Source organism: Schistocerca cancellata, chromosome 4 (genome assembly GCF_023864275.1).
Source record: "Schistocerca cancellata isolate TAMUIC-IGC-003103 chromosome 4, iqSchCanc2.1, whole genome shotgun sequence".
NCBI lineage: Eukaryota > Metazoa > Arthropoda > Insecta > Orthoptera > Acrididae > Schistocerca > Schistocerca cancellata.
The window spans coordinates 878,925,321-878,952,144 of NC_064629.1; positions in this window are offsets into that span (position 1 = coordinate 878,925,321).

A 26,824-nucleotide genomic window follows, 5' to 3' on the forward strand; every position below is an offset into this window, starting at 1 on the left:
AGCTCCAGCTACCATTCCGCTTTCAGAGTCCGTTAATTCCCGTCGTGCGTCCTTTTATCACGTCGGAACCCTTTTCACATGAATGACCTGAGTACAAATAACAGATCCGCCAATGCGCTGCTTTTTTATAACACATTACGTGATAATACCTCCATTTGTATAGGTACGTATCGCTATCCCACGAGTTTTTGTTACCGCATTGTAGATATGATACTGGGGGAGAGTTTGGCAGATCACTGAGAGATCTAAATAAAAACAAGCCAATGGGCAGTACTCGATCTGGCAATATGTCGATCACTTGACTTACGCCGTGGCTACGGAGTGCTTTCTCTACAAGACTGTACGCATCTGTAAATAAAATGTTTCGTGTTGCGATATTTATCATAGACAGATACAATATATTTGTACCCGCGTAGTAAACAACAATGCCTCCCATAATGTCATCGAATTGCCAAATCTATTTTGATTGCAGTATTATAATGGAATTTTAGGTCGGCAAGCAAAAAGATATCATCCTGGGTCTGGTCTGGATTGCAGTGAGACTAGGAAATACAGAATGTTTCAAAAAGATTCATCTGATATCACAAGACTACATCTTATACATGACTGTGGTAAATTTTTAACTCGCACAGAGGATTACAAGTTTACGCTGATATCAATTTGAGTTACCTGACTAACTAGTGCCTCTGTGGTGCAGGTTCTTCGCTCCCTTGTTCATTAATCAGCGTGATTCAAGTCGAGATGATTGTAATACAACAATCACTTGACTTACGCCGTGGCTACGGAGTGCTTTCTCTACAAGACTGTACGCATCTGTAAATAAAATGTTTCGTGTTGCGATATTTATCATAGACAGATACAATATATTTGTACCCGCGTAGTAAACAACAATGCCTCCCATAATGTCATCGAATTGCCAAATCTATTTTGATTGCAGTATTATAATGGAATTTTAGGTCGGCAAGCAAAAAGATATCATCCTGGGTCTGGTCTGGATTGCAGTGAGACTAGGAAATACAGAATGTTTCAAAAAGATTCATCTGATATCACAAGACTACATCTTATACATGACTGTGGTAAATTTTTAACTCGCACAGAGGATTACAAGTTTACGTTGATATCAATTTGAGTTACCTGACTAACTAGTGCCTCTGTGGTGCAGGTTCTTCGCTCCCTTGTTCATTAATCAGCGTGATTCAAGTCGAGATGATTGTAATACAACAACAAAAGGCGTTTTCCGTTCTCCTTTTCCAAAGGTGCGATTCGTTTACGGCTCGGTGGTGTGATTTTTGACGAATGCATAGCTTTACATGTCATAGCAGGAGGGACAAACTGATGTCGCACTGCACCACTGGCCTCCAAGATCATCTGATCACAAGGAGTCGGTGTTTTTGTGGGGATCTGTCTTTGTGCCTGACTTCGTCTACGCGCCTTCCCTTCGAACAACTTCGGGTGAACAGCGACTTTGCGAAGGCAACGTCTGTGTATGAAGTAACTCCAAACACGCTCCCAAAAGTCGGAACGTGTTGGATGTTTGTCGTGAGTCTGGTGAAGAGCACACTGAAAATTTGTGAAACGTCAGGTGCTTTTTCTGTAATAATTATCTTGATTTCTTGAGCGGTGATTGAGTGGTTACCTCGAAGCGACAAACAACTTACTGTGGTTGAGAAAAATATTCGTATTTCTCTTCCGGGGCTTATTTCCCGTAGCTGGAACACTTGTAGATCTACACTTGTACTCCAAAAACCACATTATGATGTGTGGAGTAGGGTACTTTATGGACGACTGCCGCCTCCCACTTCTCCTGTCCTAGTCACGAATGGACCACGGGAAGAATAATTGTTGGTAAGCCTCCGTGTGAGTTAGAATCTCTCCAATTTTACCGTCACGGCCTTTCTGGGAGGTATACATAGTTAACTCTTGTAGGAACGTAAGCTCTCCAAAATTTAACAGTAGACAACAATGGGATTTACAACAGCACTATTATAGCGTCACAGACAGAGCTGGCGTAGTTGTTAGCACACTGGACTCGCATTCGGGAGGACAACGTTCAAATCCCCATCCGACCATCAGGATTTATGTTCCATCACTCCAGGCAAATGTCGGGATGGTTTCTTCGAAAAGTGTACGGTCGATTTCCTCTCCTATTCCTTCGTAATTTGGGCAACGGCCTTACCGCAGTGGATACACAGGTTCCCGTGAGATTACCGCAGTTAAGCGCTATCGGGCGTGGTCGGCACTTGGATGGGTGACCATCCGGGCCGCCATGCGCTGTTGCCATTTTTCGGAGTGCACTCAGCCTCGTGAATCCAATTGAGGAGCTACTCGACAGAATAGTAGCGGCTTCGGTCAAGAATACCATCATAACGATTGGGAGAGCGGTGTGCTGACCCCACGCCCCTCCTATACGCATCCTCCCCCGAGGATGACATGGCGGTCGGATGGTCCCGGTAGGCCACTTGTGGCCTTAAGACGGAGTGCTTTATCCCTTCGTAATTCGAACTTGTGCTCCGTCTCTAATGACCTCGCTGTCGGTACTTTAAACTCTTATTTTCCTTCCTTCCTTTTACTCAAAGCGTCTGTTACTCAGTTGGATGAGCATCTTCGTGACACTTTCATGCTTGATAAATGAACCTGTGACGAAACGAGCTGTTCACATTTGGATACTTACCGTGTTGCTGAGTCGGCACTGTTACTGTTTATAAGCGATACTAGTTCTGACACCTCTCCAGGGACTCAGCTGCAGTTAACTAACAATACACAACAATTATTTCTCTATCATTAATTCCTCCCACCTGACATAATTCAACATAATTCATCAGACATGTGCTGGGATTTCTCTGTCCCCAAAAACCCATATCTGTCCGCCACTCTCGTGCGTAGTACATTCTCGAGAAAGGATTGAAATTCTCTCTGTTCCATTAAGATTTTCTGTGCTTCTCCAAACAGATTGAGGAGATGGTTTGGTTGGTGCTTACGGACAGTCAACGGCAAGGTCATCAGCACACTAAGGAGAATGTCGAGGCTGTTCCGTCACGAAAGACACAGATGATTTTCTTCCCCAGCCGGACCTTGTGCTTCCACTGAAACGACCTAGTCGTTGATGGGACGTCGAACCATAAAAGTAATTTCTTTTGGTTCTTCCATCTCGCTATGGTGTATAAAGGCCATGTAATTTGTGGAAATTAGGTGCGGAAAGATGGCTAAAGCCGGAAATAAGTTCAACCGAAATTTTTCAAACAATAAAACAGTGTTCTGAAAGGATAGATTAAATACAGTTGGTCGTGGAGTATTTATTGCTGTCAGAAGTAGTTTACCTTGCAATGGAATTGAAGTAGATAGTTTCTACGAAATAGTATGGGTAGAGGTTATACTTGACAATCGGACTAAACTATTAATTGGATCGTTTTACCGACCCACCGACTCAGAAGATATGCTTGTTGAACAGTTCAAAGAAAACTTGAGTCCCATTTCAAATAGGTACCCCAATCATACATATATAGTCGGTGGTGACTTCAATCTACCCTCGATATGCTGGAAAAATAATACGTTTAAAGCCGGCGGCAGGCATAAAACGTCATCCGAAATTGTAGTGAATGCATTCTCAGAAAAATATGTTGAACAATTAGTTCATGAGCCCACTCGAAGCGTAAATGGTTGCGAAAGCATACTTGACCTCTTAGCAATAAATAATCCTCGACGAATAGGTAGTATCGTGACGAATACTGGGATTAGCGACCACAAGCCAGTTGCTGCTAGGCTGAGTACAGTAACACCTACAACAATCAAAAAGAAACGCAAAGTATACCTACTTAAAAAAGCTGATAAAAATGCTCTTAAAGCCTTTTTAACCGACTGCCTCCACTCCTTCCGATCTGATTATGTAAGCGTAGAAAAGATCTGGAATGATTTCAAAAAGATGGTACCGACGGCAGTTGAGAGATATACAGGGTGAGTCACCTAACATTACCGCTGGATATATTTCGTAAACCACATCAAATACTGACGAATCGATTCCACAGACCGAACGTGAGGAAAGGGGCTAGTGTAATTGGTTAATACAAACCATACAAAAATGCACGGAAGTATGTTTTTTAACACAAACCTACTTTTTTTTAATGGAACCCCGTTAGTTTTGTTAGCACATCTGAACATATAAACAAATACGTAATCAGTGCCGTTTGTTGCAAGGTAAAATGTTAATTACATCCGGAGATATTGTAACCTAAAGCTGACGCTTGAGTACCACTCCTCCGCTGTTCGATTGTGTGTATCGGAGAGCACCGAATTACGTAGGGATCCAAAGGGAACGGTGATGGACCTTAGGTACAGAAGAGACTGGAACAGCACATTACGTCCACATGCTAACACATTTTTATTGGTCTTTTTCACTGACACACATGTACATTACCATGAGGGGTGAGGTACACGTACACGTGGTTTCCGTTTTCAATTACGGAGTGGAATAGAGTGTGTCCCGACATGTCAGGCCAATAGATGTTCAATGTGGTGGCCATCATTTGCTGCACACAATTGCAATCTCTGGCGTAATGAATGTCGTACACGCCGCAGTACATCTGGTGTAATGTCGCCGCAGGCTGCCACAATACGTTGTTTCATATCCTCTGGGGTTGTAGGCACATCATGGTACACATTCTCCTTTAACGTACCCCACAGAAAGAAGTCCAGAGGTGTAAGATCAGGAGAACAGGCTGGCCAATTTATGCGTCCTCCACGTCCTATGAAACGCCCGTCGAACATCCTGCCAAGGGTCAGCCTAGTGTTCATTGCGGAATGTGCAGGTGCACCATCATGCTGATACCACTTACGTCGACGCGTTTCCAGTGGGACATTTTCGAGCAACGTTGGCAGATCATTCTGTAGAAACGCGATGTATGTTGCAGTGCTCTCCGATACACACGATCGAACAGCGGAGGAGTGGTACTCAAGCGTCAACTTTAGGTTACAATATCTCGGTTCGTCAGTATTTGATGTGGTTTACGAAATATATCCAGCGGTAACGTTAGGTGACTCACCCTGTATACCACGTAAATTAATAACTGATGGTCCTGATCCCCCATGGTACACAAAACGGGTCAGATCGCTATTGCAGATGCAACGTAAAAAGCATGCCAAATTTAAAAGTACACAAAATCCCCAAGATTGGCAAAGTCTTGCAGAAGTTCGAAATACAGCGCGTACTTCAATGCGAGATGCTATTAATAATCTCCTCAACGAAACTCTGTCTCGGAATCTGCCAGAAAACTCAAATAGATTATGGTCATACATAAAGCATACCAATGGCCAAGACACAATCAATACCTTCACTGCGCAATAACAACGGTGAAGTCACTGATGACAGAGCCACTAAAGCAGAGTTATTAAACACGGTTTTCCGAAACTCCTTCACCAAAGCAGACGAAGTAAATACTCTTGAATCCCAATCAAGAACAACTACCAAGAGGAGAAACATAGAAGTAGATATCCTCGGTGTAGCAAAGCAGCTTAAATCACTTAATAAAGGCATGGCCTCCGGTCCAGACTGTATAACAATCTGGTTCCTTTCAGAGTAAGCTGATACAATAGCTCCATATTTATCAATTATATACAACCGCTCGCTCACAGAAAGATCCGTACCTAAAGACTGGAAAATTGCTCATGTCACACCAGTACCCAAAAAGGGAATTAGGAATAATCTGCTGATTTACAGACCCATATCACTAACGTCAATTTGCAAAAAAAATGGTTCAAATGGCTCTGAGCGCTATGGCACTTAACATCTGTGGTCATCAGTCCCCTAGAACTTAGAACTACTTAAACCTAACTAACCTAAGGACATCACACACATCCATGCCCGAGGCAGGATTCGAACCTGCGACCGTAGCAGTCGCGCGGTTCCGGACTGAGCGCCTAGAACCGCTAGACCACCACGGCCGGCTGTCAATTTGCAGTAGGGATTTGCAACATATACTGTGTTCGAACATTATGAAGTACCTCGAAGAAAACGATTTATTGACACATAGTTAACACGGATTCAGAAAATATCGTTCTTGTGAAATACAACTAGCTATTTATAGCGTACTCATGAAGTAATAAGTGCTATTGACACAGGATGTCAAATTGACTCCATATTTTAGATTTCGAGAAGACTTTCGACACCTTTCTTTACAAGCGTCTTCGAACCAAACTGCGTGCCTATGGAATATCGCCTCAGTTGTGGGACTGGATTCGCGATTTGCTGTCAGAAAGGTCACAGATCGTAGTGATAGACGGAACGTCATCGAGTAAAACAGAAGTAATATCCGGCGATCACCAAGGAATTGTTATGGGCCCTTTATTGTTCCCGATCTATATTAACAACATAGGAGACAATCTATACTCCTGGAAATGGAAAAAAGAACACATTGACACCGGTGTGTCAGACCCACCATACTTGCTCCGGACACTGCGAGAGGGCTGTACAAGCAATGATCACACGCACGGCACAGCGGACACACCAGGAACCGCGGTGTTGGCCGTCGAATGGCGCTAGCTGCGCAGCATTTGTGCACCGCCGCCGTCAGTGTCAGCCAGTTTGCCGTGGCATACGGAGCTCCATCGCAGTCTTTAACACTGGTAGCATGCCGCGACAGCGTGGACGTGAACCGTATGTGCAGTTGACGGACTTTGAGCGAGGGCGTATAGTGGGCATGCGGGAGGCCGGGTGGACGTACCGCCGAATTGCTCAACACGTGGGGCGTGAGGTCTCCACAGTACATCGATGTTGTCGCCAGTGGTCGGCGGAAGGTGCACGTGCCCGTCGACCTGGGACCGGACCGCAGCGACGCACGGATGCACGCCAAGACCGTAGGATCCTACGCAGTGCCGTAGGGGACCGCACCGCCACTTCCCAGCAAATTAGGGACACTGTTGCTCCTGGGGTATCGGCGAGGACCATTCGCAACCGTCTCCATGAAGCTGGGCTACGGTCCCGCACACCGTTAGGCCGTCTTCCGCTCACGCCCCAACATCGTGCAGCCCGCCTCCAGTGGTGTCGCGACAGGCGTGAATGGAGGGACGAATGGAGACGTGTCGTCTTCAGCGATGAGAGTCGCTTCTGCCTTGGTGCCAATGATGGTCGTATGCGTGTTTGGCGCCGTGCAGGTGAGCGCCACAATCAGGACTGCATACGACCGAGGCACACAGTGCCAACACCCGGCATCATGGTGTGGGGAGCGATCTCCTACACTGGCCATACACCACTGGTGATCGTCGAGGGGACACTGAATAGTGCACGGTACATCCAAACCGTCATCGAACCCATCGTTCTACCATTCCTAGACCGGCAAGGGAACTTGCTGTTCCAACAGGACAATGCACGTCCGCACATATCCCGTGCCACCCAACGTGCTCTAGAAGGTGTAAGTCAACTACCCTGGCCAGCAAGATCTCCGGATCTGTCCCCCACTGAGCATGTTTGGGACTGGATGAAGCGTCGTCTCACGCGGTCTGCACGTCCAGCACGAACGCTGGTCCAACTGAGGCGCCAGGTGGAAATGGCATGGCAAGCCGTTCCACAGGACTACATCCAGCATCTCTACGATCGTCTCCATGGGAGAATAGCAGCCTGCATTGCTGCGAAAGGTGGATATACACTGTACTAGTGCCGACATTGTGCATGCTCTGTTGCCTGTGTCTATGTGCCTGTGGTTCTGTCAGTGTGATCATGTGACGTATCTGACCCCAGGAATGTGTCAATAAAGTTTCCCCTTCCTGGGACAATGAATTCACGGTGTTCTTATTTCAATTTCCAGGAGTGTATGTAATAGCTGTACAGCCAGTCAAACTACGTGGAATACGGTATGTTCTTTCTATCTGGAAGGAAAAAAGTGCTAGAAGTTGCAAGGTACATGTTACTCTGGGACTCTAAAGACGTACAAATCTGTCCGTCTCTTTCATTTATAACGTTCTTTGCGGCATCACTCAAGGAGAGTATATGAAATCACAGACTCAAATCATGGAGTCATCGCCAAGAGAACACCCACCATTGAGTCCCTGATGACACCAGATAAGAACCTTCAAAGAAGAATATCTCAGTATTAGAAGCGCCGAAAAAATTACAGGGCCAGGAAGGTGGCGATAAGATTAGGAATGTGCCTCTGTTAAATACCAATGATTCCTTGTGGAAAGAGAAAGAGGAAGTCTAATGACGAAAATAAACACTGTTGACCATTAAAGTTGCTACACCAGGAAGGATAGCAAACAAACAAATTTTATTTACTGCGAATACACAGTATAGTAGGAAGAACACAGGCCTGAATTTGTAAGTAATTATGGGTATACATTTTGTGAAATATAACTCACAAGGCTGGTTCCTGCGGCAACGATAACAGCGCTATCCCGTTTGGGTGTAGAGTATAACTGAGCTTCGGTGATAGATAGGGTTTCGTCATTCCATGCTGCTTCAACACTATGCCAGACTTAATCAGTACTTGTTTATGACAAGTGGTGGCATGCCAGCCTCTAAGCAATCCATGACAAGATGTTCTCTGCAGACACCCGAACCCGGATACGGCCGTCGTGAGTCTATACGCACTACCAGGACCCGTTTGAAAAGACGCCGTGGTGCCACTCCCGTCTTCAGTATTGTTGTGTGCACAACTGTCGTCGCGCCTCTCTTAGCTCCTGCGTGAAGGGAAGTGGCAACAATGGTAGCCGTTCTCACAGTCAAAGGTGCTGCAGACGTTGTCGAAATTTTCGTTTGGATTCCTGCCTAGCTGCAAACAATCACATGTCGTGACACAAGCAATGTGACGTGACTGTACGATGCGGCACTGAAGAGCGAAAAATATGTCTGTCCTCTCGGGCGCTAGTCACATGGGATCGCTGAGATCCTGTATGGTGTTGTGTCTGGACACCCAGAACCCACCGATTCAATAGTCTCATGGGGTCGTGAGATGAGAACCAACTCGAAAAGTAATATCACGGAATGGTAAAACGAGGTCTCGATTGATCACGACCGTGGCGCTGCCGAATTCCAACAGATAATTCTCCTTCTTATATGAGGCATAAATCAGTCTTACTGTAACGATATAAGAGTGGCGCTACTGAGATCGAGAGGTGTGCGTACCAGTATGATCATAATTTAACATTTCTATATTTCCTTGAAACAATCTTAAACCCAAGTTCTCTACCAGGAGGAGCGACCTCCGTATTAACCTTGTACTTTATTTATAATTGGAAAACTAAGAAGCCAAAATCATAAAAGTGGTATCAAACTACTGTCTTAAAAGTTGGCAGACAGTGACGTAGGCATTTAAAGAACTTTCTAATAATAAATAAAATAGTTTTACACAAATAATTCTTATTAAAAAATAAATAACCTTTAGCCAGGACTGGACCTGAAGAATGTTAATTGAACACAGTCGAGCAAGAAATGAACTCAGAAGCCGGCCGCGGTGGCCATGCGGTTCTGGCGCTGCAGTCCGGAACCGCGGGACTGCTACGGTCACAAGTTCGAATCCTGCCTCGGGCATGGGTGTGTGTGATGTCCTTAGGTTAGTTAGGTTTAAGTAGTTCTAAGTTCTAGGGGACTTATGACCTAAGATGTTGAGTCCCATAGTGCTCAGAGCCATTTGAACCATTTTTGAACTCAGAAAACCATGTGTTATAGCTAGCGATGATACTGTAAAACACCAAAAGATGGTTTAAATAGCAGATAAAGCTTTCTTAGGCTATGCACTAAATATCGGCCACTAACGGCGGCCTCAGTAGTTGGATTACGATATGTTCTAACATCACTTATAAATCACAAAACGTGGAAAGTTATACAGGGTGTTACAAAAAGGTACGGCCAAACTTTCAGAAAACATTCCTCACACACAAAGAAAGAAAATATGTTATGTGGTCATGTGTCCGGAAACGCTTACTTTCCATGTTAGAGCTCATTTTATTACTTCTCTTCAAATCACATTAATCATGGAATGGAAACACACAGCAACAGAACGTACCACCGTGACTTCCAACACTTTGTTACAAGAAATGCTCAAAATGTCCCCCGTTGGCGAGGATACATGCATCCACCCTCCGTCGCATGGAATCCCTGATGCGCTGATGCAGCCCTGGAGAATGGCGTATTGCATCACAGCCGTCCACAATACGAGCACGAAGAGTCTCTACATTTGGTACCGGGGTTGCGTAGAAGAGAGCTTTCAAATGCCCCCATAAATGAAAGTCAAGAGGGTTGAGGTCAGGAGAGCGTGGAGGTCATGGAATTGGTCCGCCTCTACCAATCCATCGGTCACCGAATCTGTTGTTGAGAAGCGTACGAACACTTCGACTGAAATGTGCAGGAGCTCCATCGTGCATGAACCACATGTTGTGTCATACTTGTAAAGGCACATGTTCTAGCATCACAGGTAGAGTATCCCGTATAAATTCATGATAACGTGCCCCATTGAGCGTAGGTGGAAGAAACTAAAATGAGCTCTAACATGGAAATTAAACGTTTCCGGACATATGTCCACATAACATCTTTTCTTATTTGTGTGTGAGGAATGTTTCCTGAAAGTTTGGCCGTACCTTTTTGTAACACGCTGTATATTCACCTTCTGATTCAACAGAATTTCCTTAAGTCAGAATGTAAGATGGCTATAATTTCGCACCTTACAAGCACCCATCCACATACTTTGACGTGACCTACAAACACAATTAGGTATCATGTGATAGCTCGTACATCGTATATGTGAATATGTATAGGAGACTGACTTTGTCACGTACGCCTTGTAAGTAACTGTTAACGCTTATTGTATGAAAGGTGAAGGAGTGTCTTTATTATCAGAACGGCGTTATGAATGATTGCCTATACTAGCACTATACTAGCAAAGGTGAGAACGACAGTGGAAATGAAACGGCAGGCGGAACTCAATCCCTGGACGGAAGGCCCACACAGGTGTGGTGGTTAGCTCCACAGAGGAAGTGCCAAGGTGGACAATCTGGACACCTGAGCGTGAAGACACAATACAGGGACGACCGGCCGCTATTGTTATAGAGCCGGTAGGATAACCGGATAATACTTCAGAACTCTGCAAATCTTGGACGCAGGTGAGAGGAACGAGGAAGCGGCACGCACGCTGGGTTATTTCCACGGATTTTTACTCAGAAGCATACCATTGTACGAGTATAGGTTTTTCCTCGCAAATTTTCGGCGCTGGACGACAAAATACTAAAATATGGTTGATTGGCGTTCGGAATAATCTGTTGAGAGGGAGAATATTCCGTGGTTTCGAGAATATGATTCGTTTTTGGAATTACGATGGTGGGGAGGTGAGCCTTGCTGTGAAGCCAGCGGTGGAGAGACGGGGTCTTCCGTTGTGAGCGCCCGTGTGTGACGGTTGCTCGATATCAACTTTGTTGATACAGACGGACTTACTGTCTTTACTCTCAGGAGAGTTTATAGTTAGAACAGTTAGACACTGCACTGTTGCGAATCTATACGATTCTGGACTTCACCTCCGGGTTGAGAATCGTCGTTGAGTACGCAGCGTTCAGTAATTGAGAGCATCTACTCTGCCTATACTTTCGTTGAGACGTTATCTGAACTCCGTCCTTGTGACGGGGAGTTCGTGTTTCTCGTCTGTAGCACACAGAGAGGAGAAGACAGTATTAGAGTATATTAGTCAGAGGACCGCCTTCTGCCGTCCTAGTGTTTGCAAGAGTTTGTTTGTGGGCGAAGCTCTTCCATCGTCGCAGACGAGTACGAGAACCATCACTTCGACGCACCAGACGCAGTATACACGGTGATATAGCAAGTTGCTTCAGATTATTAGGGCTATGAAAGCTAAACAGCTGTGATCACGTTAGTTTATTTCTACGAGGTGCATTCAAGTTCGAAGGCCTTCGATTTTTTTTTCTAATTAACTACTCACCCGAAATCGATGAAACTGGCGTTACTTTTCGACGTAATTGCCCTGCAGACGTACACATTTTTCACAACGCTGACGCAATGATTCCATGGCAGCGGCGAAGGCTTCTTTAGGAGTCTGTTTTGACCACTGGAAAATCGCTGAGGCAATAGCAGCACGGCTGGTGAATGTGCGGCCACGGAGAGTGTCTTTCATTGTTGGAAAAAGCCAAAAGTCACTAGGAGCCAGGTCAGGTGAGTAGGGAACATGAGGAATCACTTAAAAGTTGTTATCACGAAGAAACTGTTGCGTAACGTTAGCTCGATGTGCGGGTGCGTTGTCTTGGTGAAACAGCACACGCGCAGCCCTTCCCGGACGTTTTTGTTGCAGTGCCGGAAGGAATTTGTTCTTCAAAACATTTTCGTAGGATGCACCTGTTACCATAGTGCCCTTTGGAACGCAATGGGTAAGGATTACGCCCTCGCTGTCCCGGAACATGGACACCATCATTTTTTCAGCACTGGCGGTTACCCGAAATTTTTTTGGTGGCGGTGAATCTGTGTGCTTCCATTGAGTTGACTGGCGCTTTGTTTCTGGATTGAAAAATGGCATCCATGTCTCATCCATTGTCACAACCGACGAAAACAAAGTCCCATTCGTGCTGTCGTTGCGCGTCAACATTGCTTGGCAACATGCCACACGGGCAGCCACATGGTCGCCCGTCAGCATTCGTGGCACCCACCTGGATGACATGCAGGATTGTGTGCACAGAACCCACAGAAATGCCACCTCTGGAGGCGATCTGTTCAACAGTCATTCGGCGATCCCCCAAAACAATTCTCTCCGCTTTCTCGATCATGTCGTCAGACCGGCTTGTGGGAGCCCGAGGTTGTTACGGTTTGTTGTCACTCGATGTTCTGCCTTCATTAAACAGTCGCACCCACGAACGCACTTTCAACACATCCATAACTCCATCACCACATGTCTCCTTCTACTTTCGATGAATTTCAATTGGTTTCACACCACGAAAATTCAGAAAACGAATGATTGCACGCTGTTCAAGTAAGTAAAACGTCGCCATTTTAAGTATTTAAAACAGTTCTCATTCTCGCCGCTGGCGGTAAAATTCCATCTGCCGCACGGTGCTGCCATCTCTGGGACATATTGACAATGAACACTGCATCATTTTAAAACAATGCGCATGTTTCTATCTCTTTCCAGTTTGGAGGAATAAAATCGGAGGCCTTAGAACCTGAATGCACCTCGTACTGAGGTTCCACACCATTGCAGACCATCTTTGAAAGTAGTGTCTTCTAGTGTTTGGTACGTAGATGATGTCAGTCATTTCGCGTTATTGAAATTAGATCGGGCAGTCATAATAAGGGTCATAATTGGGAAATTGATTAGTAATTTTACTCAGGAAATATAAACTTTGTAATATAAAGGCTTTTTTAATCTACAATAAATATATAAGCAGGAACATCGTATATCATTTAGTAGAATTAGTTGCCTTAATCATTCCTTTACGTTTAGGTTGTAATTTATATATTAAAGACCATTAAGAGATCCTAAGATCTGCTTCAGGGAGTAGTCACACAGGGCCAAATCTTCATTTTAGCGTTTATTATCTTCCGTTGCGCACACATATTTTTACTCCCGCCTGGAGTAGCACCTTGGAAGAATGTTCCAGTGAAACTGCTTCCAAGCCATGTGAAAAAAAACTTTCTCTCGATACACGATGTAGTAGCTTCTAAATAACAATTTCGCTGTGCACTCAATGCTCAGGCCCACTCGCCGTCGGAACCCGACTCATAACCGTGTGTGGCCGAACCATGGGCAAAAGAAAAAGAACGTCTGCCTCGGTAGTGCAGAGCTGATCCTGCCGTCCACGAAGCGCCCACCTAGCACTTGCGGCCGTCGACTGCGTTACTCCAGCAGTGCTTGCACGCCGCTTTGGACTCACTGAGAGTAATTTCCAATCCGCGGGTACTGGTGACGGAAATGAACTGTCGCACTTATCACAAACAACGAACATTCAAATGTGATTTCTGAATGAAAAATCAGCTGTGCACTCTTTCCTCACATACGAGGTGCATTCAAGTTGTAAGGCCTCCGATTTTTTTTCTAATTAACTACTCACCCGAAATCGATGAAACTGGCGTTACTTCTCGACGTAGTCGCCCTGCAGACGTACACATTTTTCACAACGCTGACGCCATGATTCCATGGCAGCGGCGAAGGCTTCTTTAGGAGTCTGTTTTGACCACTGGAAAATCGCTGAGGCAATAGCAGCACGGCTGGTGAACGTGCGGCCACGGAGAGTGTCTTTCATTGTTGGAAAAAGCCAAAAGTCACTAGGAGCCAGTTCAGGTGAGTAGGGAGCATGAGGAATCACTTAAAAGTTGTTATCACGAAGAAACTGTTGCGTAACGTTAGCTCGATGTGCGGGTGCGTTGTCTTGGTGAAACAGCACACGCGCAGCCCTTCCCGGACGTTTTTGTTGCAGTGCAGGAAGGAATTTGTTCTTCAAAACATTTTCGTAGGATGCACCTGTTACCATAGTGCCCTTTGGAACGCAATGGGTAAGGATTACGCCCTCGCTGTCCCAGAACATGGACACCATAATTTTTTCAGCACTGGCGGTTACCCGAAATTTTTTTGGTGGCGGTGAATCTGTGTGCTTCCATTGAGTTGACTGGCGCTTGGTTTCTGGATTGAAAAATGGCATCCACGTCTCATCCATTGTCACAACCGACGAAAAGAAAGTCCCATTCATGTTGTCGTTGCACGTCAACATTGCTTGGCAACATGCCACATGGGCAGCCACATGGTCGTCCGTCAGCATTCGTTGCACCCACCTGGATGACACTTTTCATTTTCAGGTCGTCATGCAGGATTGTGTGCACAGAACCCACAGAAATGCCAACTCTGGAGGCGATCTTTTCAATAGTCATTCGGCGATCCCCCAAAACTATTCTCTCCACTTTCCCGATCGTGTTGTCAGACCGGCTTGTGCAAGCCCGAGGTTGTTTCGGTTTGTTGTCACTCGATGTTCTGCCTTCATTAAACTGTCGCACCCACGAAAGCACTTTTCACACATCCATAACTCCAACACCACATGTCTCCTTCGACTGTCGATGAATTTCAATTGGTTTCACATCATGCAAATTCAGAAAACGAATGATTGCACGCTGTTCAAGTGAGGAAAACGTCGCCATTTTAAGTATTTAAAACAGTTCTCATTCTCGCCGCTGGCGGTAAAATTCCATCTGCCGTACGGTGCTGCCATCTCTGGGACGTATTGACAATGAACGCGAACTCATTTTAAAACAATGCGCATGTTTCTATCTCATTCCAGTCCGGAGAAAAAAAATCGGAGGCCTTAGAACTTGAATGCACCTCGTACACAGTTCAGATAGATTTACTCCTACTTATTTGCCGCCGTTGCGATTTATTGCTAATAATTTGTGTATCCAAGCATTTAGTACACTTCATGCCAATCTGGCATTTGTTGTATGCCGTCATCAGGGTGTTGCATTTTTTATGACTTGAAGTGTATAAGGAATTCTGAGTTAAAACAAGTAGACCAGGGGCCGTTTGAACATCAGCTAATGATAACGACTGACTGTATTCTTTAAGTTGTGAACTTATCCTGTGATTCAAGTGCTGTCATACCTCCCTCCTCAGTGAAGAGAAAAAGGATAAGAAAAACATAATCGGTACTGGTGTCGATTAAATTATAGTGCTCTAGAAACTTTTTAGGACACTGTAAAGAAACTGAAAGATTTAGAACAATGAAGACTGATGTCCTTGTACAGGGTAACCTACTGACTGAGCACTATATGTCATCCACGTGCCGGCCATTCCTTCCTATACAATTTTCAGCTCTCTGCCAGAAGTTACTCATAACTCGGGACAAAAGGCGTAGGTCAATAAAACCCACCTTTTCTTTAATGGCAGGTTTCAGCTCTATTAAACTTTGGTGTTAGTTCACGTAGACACACTCTTTCAAATAACTCCCCATTAAAAAGCCTGAACAGAAATGTCTGGTGATCCTAGTGGTCACGGCATGTCAGTGAAAAGAAAGAAGACGCGTCTAACGAAAATGTTTGTCACACCTGCCGTGGCTACTTTTGAAGTGTGGGGTGTTGTAACACTCCTGGTGATTATCATTCAGCTCAGCATTTATGCCAGAAAAAAACGCAGCGTTTTGAGTCCACCGTCACAGTTGGGCGTGGCTCCCACTGAGGCAATACGATATGCAATATGAGATGCGATATGACTCGCGATACGACGCAGAAGTAACCTGCATTGGTGGAGCTCTTGCAGTAGTAGCTGAAATGACTTAACTGGTTCACACTGTGACGATACGACACTGACACACATTTATATCATACTGCGCCGCGTAACATGGAGTGATGGTTGTTCCACGAAACTCTGTGATACGATAAAAATTTACAGTCATCCGATGCGTGTAAAAATCTGTTTTATGTTGAAAGGCATCGAAGCCGTTTGCTTCGTCTCTTTCCATTTTCTGACACTTTAATATGTAAATTGGTTACATGTTTCATAGACTATGAAAATTAGAACCACTGTGATATGGAAATTAATGACATCTCATTTAAATCCAATCGAAGTCAAGAAGACTACACAAACGCTTGTTTGTTTCTGTTTTCCATATAGCAACAGCAACTGCGTAGATAATTTCTGTTGTGTCGGCTACTGTGAGAGTCATCACCGACACAAACAAGAAAGGAAAGAAGTTGCGATGGCCAACCGCAGGAATCCAAAAATGATTTGTACTTTAAACCTTAAAATTATTACAATACTTTATTTCCAAAAAGAAAAAAAACATAACTTCTCTTTATGAAGTGGCTCCTGTGTCTCTTACTAGCAGGTACTTTAGCTACTATTACCACTCGCAGAACTCAGGCTAAATATCGTCTTCCTAATACTGAGTACTGATGCTCTCGAAGTCTGCGACAGAACTAGTGCCGACCACGACGGTCAGCTGGTTACATCAGCGTTGACAGGGGGCGCTGAACACTGCCTTCCTGCAAGTGTGGCGCTCTCCGCTCTTTCCATTGGTGCGCAGGTCAGCGCCTTCTTGATGCCGTTTAGTGACTCTGTGTTGGTCGGTGTGCAGTCGATGCTTTAGGACTATAAAATTTCTGTCTTTCTTTTTTTCATTTCACCACTTGTAGGTACATCTTGCATATGTACTGGGTACGGCTTGAAACAAATTCGGTGAAGTTAGCCCGCCGCAGAATAGACAGGACAGGCCGACACAGGGACCTTAATAAAGGACATGCCAACACAGGGATCTTAATAAACCCCTTGCTCGGCTCAGAAGGTGAGGCGAGGGCTGGACCGCAGGTACGATAGATTGCCGCCGGTCCCAGAGCCAGCTATTGTGCCACTCACTTCCAAGAGAGATGATGTCTGTCAGACGCCCCAGCTACAAGTTTTACTGCTATGGACATCCATAAACTTGCCGCAGCGGCGCAGTGCATTGCAAAATTCCACTCACCTTGTAGTGAATCTGCCGGCCGGGGCGGCCGAGCGGGTCTAGGCGCGACCGCAACGGCCGCAGATTCGAATCCTGCCTCGGGCAGGCATGGATGTGTGTGATGTCCTTAGGTTAGTTAGGTTTAAGTAGTTCTACGTCCTAGGAGACTGATGACCTCAGAATTTAAGTCCCATAGTGCTCAGAGCTATTTGAACCATTTTTGTAGTGAATCTCTTCTCAGACGCACGCCTCCTTGAAGTTACTCAAATGCAGTTCTCAGCCGAAAGAAGCTATAGAAAAGAGATCTGTGCACGTCGTAACCACAAGTCGCAGTAAAAATTGTTTTGTCGGTGGTTGGTTGATTTTGGGGAAGGGGACCAAAGAGCGAGGTCATCGGTCCCATAGGATTAGGGAAGGATGGGGAAGGAACTCGACCGTGCCCTTCCAAAGGAATCACCTCAGCATCAGCCTGAAACGATTTAGGGAAATCAAGGAAAACCTAAATCAGGATAGCCTGATGCAGGTTTTGAACCGGCGTCTTCCCGACTATGAGTCGAGTGTGCTAACCACTGCTCTACCTCTCTCGGTTTTTGTCGGTGGAAGGAATAGTTAAATGAAAGTATTTACGTGTGTAAAATTCCACCCTATTACGGTAAACTTGCACACACCAGTCACTACCAAAACTTACTCTAAGCTGTTCAAAGTCTGAAAAGAACACACGCACACATCATTCATAACTGCAGACAGTTTATGGTAATTATTAACGATACTTCTCAGATAATTTAGAAACAGATTGTTTCCTTTTGGATAGCTCACTCAAATGTTACTATAATGGGTCTCACGTAACAAAATGTTCACGTTCCCGAATAAGTAACACGCCACGTGGAATTTTGTTATTTAAAATGTCAACAAAAGCTTCTGAATTTCTCACCGTGCATTAAATCTAACTCTCTTCCACACTTCACGAAACTTCTCAAACATTTTGGTTCAGCAGTAACACAATATTAATAATTTTCATTTGCAGCACGTATCAGTAGGTCTGATCATTATGAGATCCAATCCCCGACTCTCCCCATCTCTCTAGACGAAAGAAGTTTCTAGTTCCCCAAAAGAGGCACGAATACGCTAATTTCTGATTGGCAGGGAAATGGCACAGTGAACCGGAAAGCATCATCAAACTCGCAGATATATAATCAAAACAGTAAATTAACATAAATAAATTTTGAAAAACCATAAATATAAAACTAATCATTTATTAACAAAACTACTTTACAGAACTTATAATCCCATTTCCCTAGCGGCATAAACTGACGAAATAGTTCATAAAAAATTCCGCGGTACGAATGCCTAGCACACGTCATTCCGCAACATTCCTCACCTGACCAGTTACACTACTGGCCATTAAAATTGCTACACCAAGAAGAAATGCATATGATAAACGGGTATTCATTGGACAAATATATTATACTAGAACTGACATGTGGTACATTTTCACGCAATTTGGGTGCATAGATCCTGAGAAATCAGTACCCTGAACAATCACCTATGGCCGTAATAACGGCCTTGATACGCCTGGGCATTGAGTCAAACAGAACTTGGATGGCGTGTACAGGTACAGCTGCCCATGCAGCTTCAACACGAAACCACAGTTCATCAAGAGTAGTGACAGGCGTATTGTGACGAGCCAGTTACTCGGTCACCATTGATCAGACTTTTCAGTTGGTGAGAGATCTGTAGAATGTGCTGGCTAGGGCAGCAGTTGAACATTTTCTGTATCCAGAAAGGCCCGTACAGAATCTGCAACAGGCGGTCGTGCATTATCCGACTGTTCAAAGCGCCGTCAATGCGAACAAGAGGTGACAGAGACGTGTATCAAAAATGGCTCAAATGGCTCTGAGCACTATGCGACTTAACTTCTGAGGTCATCGGTCGCCTAGAACTTAGAACTAATTAAACCTAACTAACCTAAGGACATCACACACATCCATGCCCGAGGCAGGATGCGAACCTGCGACCGTAGCGGTCACGCGGTTCCAGACTGAAGCGCCTTTAACCGCACGGCCACACCGGCCGGCTAGACGTGTAACCAAAGGCACCCCATACCATCACGCCGGATGATACACCAGTATGGCGATGACGAATACACGCTTCCAATGTGCGTTCACCGCAATGTCGCCAAACAAAGATGCGACCGTCATGATGCTATAAACATAACCTAGATTCATCCGAAAAAATGACGTTTTGCCATTCGTGCACCCAGGTTCGCCGTTGAGTACACTATCGCAAGCACTCCCGTCTGCGATGCAGCGTCAAGGGTAACCGCAACCATGGTCTCCGAGTTAATAGTCCCTGCTGCACAAACATCGTCGAACTGTTCGTGCAGATGGTTGTTGTCTTGCGAACGTCCCCGTCTGTTGACTCAGGGATCGAGACGTGGCTGCACGATCCGTTACAGCCATGCGGATAAGATGCCTGACATCTCGACTGCTAGTGATACGAGGCCGTTGGGATCCAGCACGGCGATCCGTATTACCCTCCTGAACACACCGATTCCATATTCTGCTAACAGTCATTGGATCTCGACCAAAGAGAGCAGCAATGTCGCGATACGATAAACCGCAATCGCGATAGGCTACAATCCGACCTTTGTCAAAGCCGGAAACGTGATGGTACGCATTTCTCCTCGTTACACGGGGCATCACAACAACGTTTCACCAGGCAACGCCGGTCAACTGCTGTTTGTGTGTGAGAAATCGGTTGGAAACTTTCCTCATGTCAGCACGTTGTAGGTGTCTCCTCCGGCGCCAACCTTGTGTGAAAACTCTGAAAAGCTAATCATTTGCGTATCACAGCATCTTCTTCCTGTCGGTTAAATTTCGCTTCTGTAGCACGTCATCTTCGTGGTGTAGCAATTTTAATGGCCAGTAGTGTACTTCAATGTATAGTATAAAAACTTTACATAAAACAGTACTTCACATTCACACCTTCATTCATCTTGTAAATGTATATACACACGATATGTAAATATTGGACATCCTTTTCTGTGTTTACTTCGTAGATTCATGCTTAAATTGCGTGTGAGTTTCGTATAGGAGGTGTAATTTCGAGTTTTAGTTACTGTAATCGTAAATTCAGGCAGATTGTAGCGCAGTCGTTAGGCATTTGTACAGGTTAGTTCACACATTCTTTGTGTGTTTCCCTTGCGTTATCTAGGCGCGTACTCGTGTTTCAGTAACTGTTGTTCAACATCGATTAGAATGGACAGGGACTGTGATTGCTGTGTTCGGATGAGGGCTGAGTTGGTATCCCTTCTCTCACAGCTGCAGGCGGCGCTGACTTCGGTCGCGCAGCTTGAGGCTGTTGCCAATGGTCACCACTGTGGGGAGCCAGACTTGGGTATCACGGGGATGTCAACCTCGTGCCGTCTGTCCCCAGATCGGTCTGCCGCTGTGGTTGACCCGGTTGCTGCCCGCAGTGGGGCTGAGCCCTCGGCTGTGGTTGATTGGGAAGTCGTTCCAAGGCGTGGCAGGCAGTGAAAGACGTCCACGGAGGCTGATCAGAAAGCCTCCCCGGTGCGTCTGACAAACAGGGAGCTGCAATGTTAGGCGCGTAATGGGGCCCCTTATGGATATGGCGGCTAAGGAGGGGAAGAAATCCAGTGTACACTCCGTGTGCATTCCAGGTGGAGTCATTCCTGATGTGGAAAGGGTCCTTCCGGATGCCATGAAGAGCACAGGGTGCAGCCAGCTGCAGGTGGTGGCTCATGTCGGCACTAATGACGTGTGTCGCTTTGGATCTGAGGAAATTCTCTGTGGATTCCAGCGGCTATCTGATTTGGTGAAGGCTGCCGGTCTTGCTTACGAGATGAATGCAGAGCTCACCATCTGCAGCATCGTTGACAGAACCGACTGCGGACCTTTGGTGCAGAGCCGGGTGGAGGCTCTGAATCAGAGGCTCAGACGGTTTTGCGACCGTTTGGCTGGAGATTCCTTGACTTGCGCCATAGGGTGGTGGGGTTAAGGGTTCCGATGAATAGGTCAGGAGTTCACTACACTCAGCTGGCGGCTACACGGGTAGCGGAGGCTGTGTGGCGTGGACTGGGCGGTTTTTTAGGGTAGAAGGCCTCGGGAAAGTACGGGGTGAGCTGCAATCTCAAAGGGTGCATGGCAAATACAGGACGTGCTTGGATCAAGGAACAGTCGGAATTGTAGTTGTAAATTGTTGTAGTTGTGCTGGGAAAATCCCTGAGCTTCAAGCGCTAATAGAAAGCACAGAAGCTGAAATCGTGATAGGTACACAAAGCTGGCTAAAGCCTGAAATAAGTTCTGCAGAAATTTTTACGAAGCCTCAGACGGTGTTCAGGAAAGATAGATTAGGCAGAATTGGTGGTGGAGTGTTTGTGTCTGTCAGTAGTGGTTTATCTTGTAGTGAAGTCGAAGTAGATACTCCGTGCGAATTGGTATGGGTGGAGGTTATACTTAACAGTCGAACTAAGTTAATAATTGTCTCCTTCTACCGACCCCCAGACTCCGATGATATAGTTGCTGAGCAGTTCAGAGAAAATTTGAGTCTCGTAACAAATAAATACCCCACTCATACGGTTATAGTTGGTGGGGACTTCTACCTTTCTTCGATATGTTGGCAAAAATACTTGTTCAAAACCGGTGGTAGGCAGAAAACATCTTCCGAGATTGTCCTAAATGCTTTCTCCGAAAATTATTTCGAGCAGTTAGTCCACGAATCCACGTGAATTGTAAATGGTTGCGAAAACACACTTGACCTCTTAGCCACAAACAATCCAGGGCTAATAGAGAGTATAATGACTGATACAGGGATTAGTGATCACAAGATCGTTGTAGCTAGGCTCAATACCGTTTCTTCCAAATACACCAGAAACAAACGCAAAATAATTTTATTTAAAAAAGCGGATAAAGTGTCACTAGAAGCCTTCCTAAGAGACAATCTCCATTCTTTCCGAACTGACTATACAAATGTAGACGAGATGTGGCTAAAATTCAAAGATATAATAGCAACAGCAATTGAGAGATTCATACCACATAAACTGGTAAGAAACGGAACTGATCCCCCATGGTACACAAAACAGGTCCGAACGCTGTTGCAGAGGCAACGGAAAAAGCATGCAAAGTTCAGAAGAACGCGAAATCCCGAAGATTGGCTAAAATTTACAGATGCGCGAAATTTTGCACGGACTTCAATGCGAGATGCCTTTAATAGGTTCTACAACGAAACATTGTCTCGAAGTTTGTCAGAAAATCCGAATAAATTCTGGTCGTATGTAAAGTACACAAGCGGCAAGACGCAGTCAATACCTTCGATGCGCAGTGCCGATGGTACTGTTACCGAAGACTGTGCCGCTAAAGCGGAGTTATTGAACGCAGTTTTCTGAAATTCCTTCGCCAGGGAAGATGAATGGGATATTCCAGAATTTGAAACACGAACAGCTGCTAGCATGAGTTTCTTAGAAGTAGATACCTTAGGGGTTGCGCCGGAAGGTCGCAGTTCGTAGTAATAGACGGCAAAGCATCGAGTAAAATTGAAGTGATATCAGATGTTCCCCAGGGAAATGTCCTGGGACCTCTGCTGTTCCTGATCTATATAAATGACCTGGGTGACAATCTGAGCAGTTCTCTTAGGTTGTTCGCAGATGATGCTGTAATTTACCGTCTAGTAAGGTCATCCGAAGACCAGTATCAGTTGCAAAGCGATTTAGAAAAGATTGCTGTATTGTGTGGCAGGTGGCAGTTGACGCTAAATAACGAAAAGTGTGAGGTGATCCACATGAGTTCCAAAAGAAATCCGTTGGAATTCGATTACTCGATAAATGGTACAATTCTCAAGGCTGTCAATTCAACTAAGTACCTGGGTGTTAAAATTACGAACAACTTCAGTTGGAAAGACCACATAGATAATATTGTGGGGAAGGCGAGCCAAAGGTTGCGTTTCATTGGAAGGACACTTAGAAGATGCAACGAGTCCACTAAAGAGACAGCTTACACTACACTCGTTCGTCGACTGTCAGAATATTGCTGCGCGGTGCGGGATCCTTACCAGGCGGGATTGACGGAGGACGCCGAAAGGGTGTAAAAAAGGGCAGCTCGTTTTGTATTATCACATAATAGGGGAGAGAGTGTGGCAGATATGATACACGAGTGGGGATGGAAGTCATTAAAACAAAGACGTTTTTCGTCGCGGCGAGATCTATTTACGAAATTTCAGTCACCAACTTTCTCTTCCGAATGCGAAAACATTTTGCTGAGCCCAACCTACATAGGTAGGAATGATCATCAAAATAAAATAAATCAGAGCTCGAACAGAAAGGTTTAGGTGTTCGTTTTTCCCGCGCGCTGTTCAGGAGTGGAATGGTAGAGAGATAGTATGATTGTGGTTCGATGAACCCTCTGCCAAGCACTTAAATGTGAATTGCAGAGTAATCATGTAGATGTAGATGTAGATGTAAATGCTTCTGATACGAATAAATAAATAAATACACCTTCATTCACTCTCATAACTAAGCCCAATTATAGTAGTAATTAATAAACACTTAGAAACTTAAACAAACATAAGTACAAATAAAAATGACAGTATTTTGACTGCAGCAAAGAAAAAACAGAAAAAGACCGTGGGGAGTGACGCACGCTGCTTAGCAGGGCTGTTGAAAATCGCCCGTGCGTAAGAGGCCTTAAGCAGCACAGGCGTTTTGTGAGCCATCCTTAAGAGGTACTTTCTAAGGGAGATTCATATCTTAAAAACCCTCTCAAAGACATGTGCAGTATCTAAAAATAATAGTCACAAGGTTCAGCCGCTAATTCGGGGCCTAGACCAGCATTTTCCTTATATAGTGTATACCCACTCTGGAGAACAGCATGCCAATGCCACTAAAAATAAGACAAATGAATTGATCCGAACATCATGGCGTAAAATTTTTAGACGCACCATTTTGGTAGTAGAGCATCACTACACTCGACTGATATTGCAGTATTTTTCCAGCGTTGGTGGGAGTAATGAGGCGTCAGCTTAATTTTTCATCATCGGAACGCTAAAATTAACTTTTCTGATTTGCAACTGTTAAGTGAGACGCAAAAGGAAGTTCACAGAACAGACGCGCTCTACGCTTTCTCGATTTCGAACTTTTCTTTGAGTTGACACACTTCGGGTGCTGCTCTGAGTTGGGACACTTAGATCAGGACGCTTCAGGCCAAGACTTATGTTTTGAGACCTCGTCCAAGGATGATGCAGCAGATGAATCGAAACAGGCATACACAGAGAGCCATCAGCGCCACACGCAGTCAACACCTTCACACTTCAATGATGGTGGGACTGATATGCCGCACCGCCAGTAAAGGTCGCGGTGGATTTAGTAAACTACGCAGTAAACCTCGATAATTTCACCATTAATTTCGACTTAGCCGCTGGGAGAGGCACAGTTGCATAATAATTTCACTTCTATTTTGAGCAAGATAAACAATCGCTGTTGTCCAGCTGTAGCTAACTGTTAATATGTTAGGAAGCTGAATTTACCGTCACATACTTCCCTATCCTAAACTTTACCAATCACGGTTCATTCAAATTTTGTTTCTTCATTTTATTGCTAGTGTTTGTCATATCTGGAGTAAGCTTTTATAGAATTATTTGATTATGCTTAAAAATCCGTAAACTCAGGGCTTTATTTTACCTTTGAATTTCTTTTTATAATTACCCTACCCTTTGCAGAATTGGTGAAAATTTGTGACTACCCTCACTTATTGAGCCACTGCTGGGGTGTAAATGAGCATTTATTAATTATGTTGTGCACAGTTTAATTAGCAATGTTCGTTGGGCATACGGCTATGTAGGCAACTAGCTGGCAATATTAATCTCTCTGTGGCACAGCAGGGATTTCGCAATTTTAATGAAGCAAAGATACATCTGCCTTTCTACTTAGTTTTCAGCGTAGCTTTTACTTTTTGCATAAAAAAGTAAAAATCACACTTTTTACATCCCCATGTGGTCTCCGCTATTTTTCATTCGATTCTAAGGAAACTATTCGGTAAAAAGTTGGTTTTTTAAATCTTATAGTCTCACTTTACAGCTTGACAATGAACTAATTTTCTTTTCGTTACTGCCATTAGTTATGTCACAGTTTTCAAATAAGTAAACCACCAGGTATATTTTGTAAAGTTGTTTGCTGTGGTCTTCAGTCCTGAGACTGGTTTGATGCAGCTCTCCATGCTACTCTATCCTGTGCAAGCTTCTTCATCTCCCAGTACCTACTGCAACCTACATCCTTCTGAATCTGCTTAGTGTATTCATCTCTTGGTCTCCCCCTACGATTTTTACCCTCCACGCTGCCCTCCAATACTAAATTGGTGATCCCTTGATGCCTCAGAACATGTCCTACCAACCGATCCCTTCTTCTGGTCAAGTTGTGCCACAAACTTCTCTTCTCCCCAATCCTATTCAATACTTCCTCATTAGTTACGTGATCTACCCATCTAATCTTCAACATTCTTCTGTAGCACCACATTTCGAAAGCTTCTATTCTCTTCTTGTCCAAACTATTTACCGTCCATTTTTCACTTCCATACATGGCTACACTTTCAGAAATGACTTCCTGACACTTAAAACTATACTCGTTGTTAACAAATTTCTCTTCTTCAGAAACGCTTTCCTTGCCATTGCCAGTCTACATTTTATATCCTCTCTACTGCGACCATCATCAGTTATTTTGCTCCCCAAATAGCAAAACTCCTTTACTACTTTAAGTGTCTCATTTCCTAATCTAATACCCTCAACATCACCCGACTTAATTCGACTACATTCCATTATCCTCGTTTTGCTTTTGTTGATGTTCATCTTATATGCTCCCTTCAAGACACCATCCATTGCGTTCAACTGCTCTTCCAAGTCCTTTGCTGTCTCTGACAGAATTACAATGTCATCGGCGAACCTCAAAGTTTTTATTTCTTCTCCATGGATTTTAATTCCTACTCCGAATTTTTCTTTTGTTTCCTTTATTGCTTGCTCAATATACAGATTGAATAACATCGGGGAGAGGCTACAACCCTATCTTACTCCCTTCCCAACCACTGCTTCCCTTTCATGCCCCTCGACTCTTATAACTGCCATCTGGTTACTATACAGTATATTATACGCAGAATGTAAAGCATACTTGTGTTTTTCTTTTTCGTGCGCCGCAGATATAAGCTGAAGCTGCAAATGAAAAATTTAATGAAATGAAAAGACGCCAAGAATCATCATCAGCTGCCTTTGTTGACTGCATGTTTTCCAGGAAACTCTGCGACAAGCACAAGACAGATGTCAAAACTAAATTCCTGTTGCTTCTGAATGAGCAGCTAGACAAAGTCGAGAAAATCATGTCAGGGTTTTTCTTATCATAGGCTTCTTCCATTCCTTGAAACAAATGTTTTTTTTT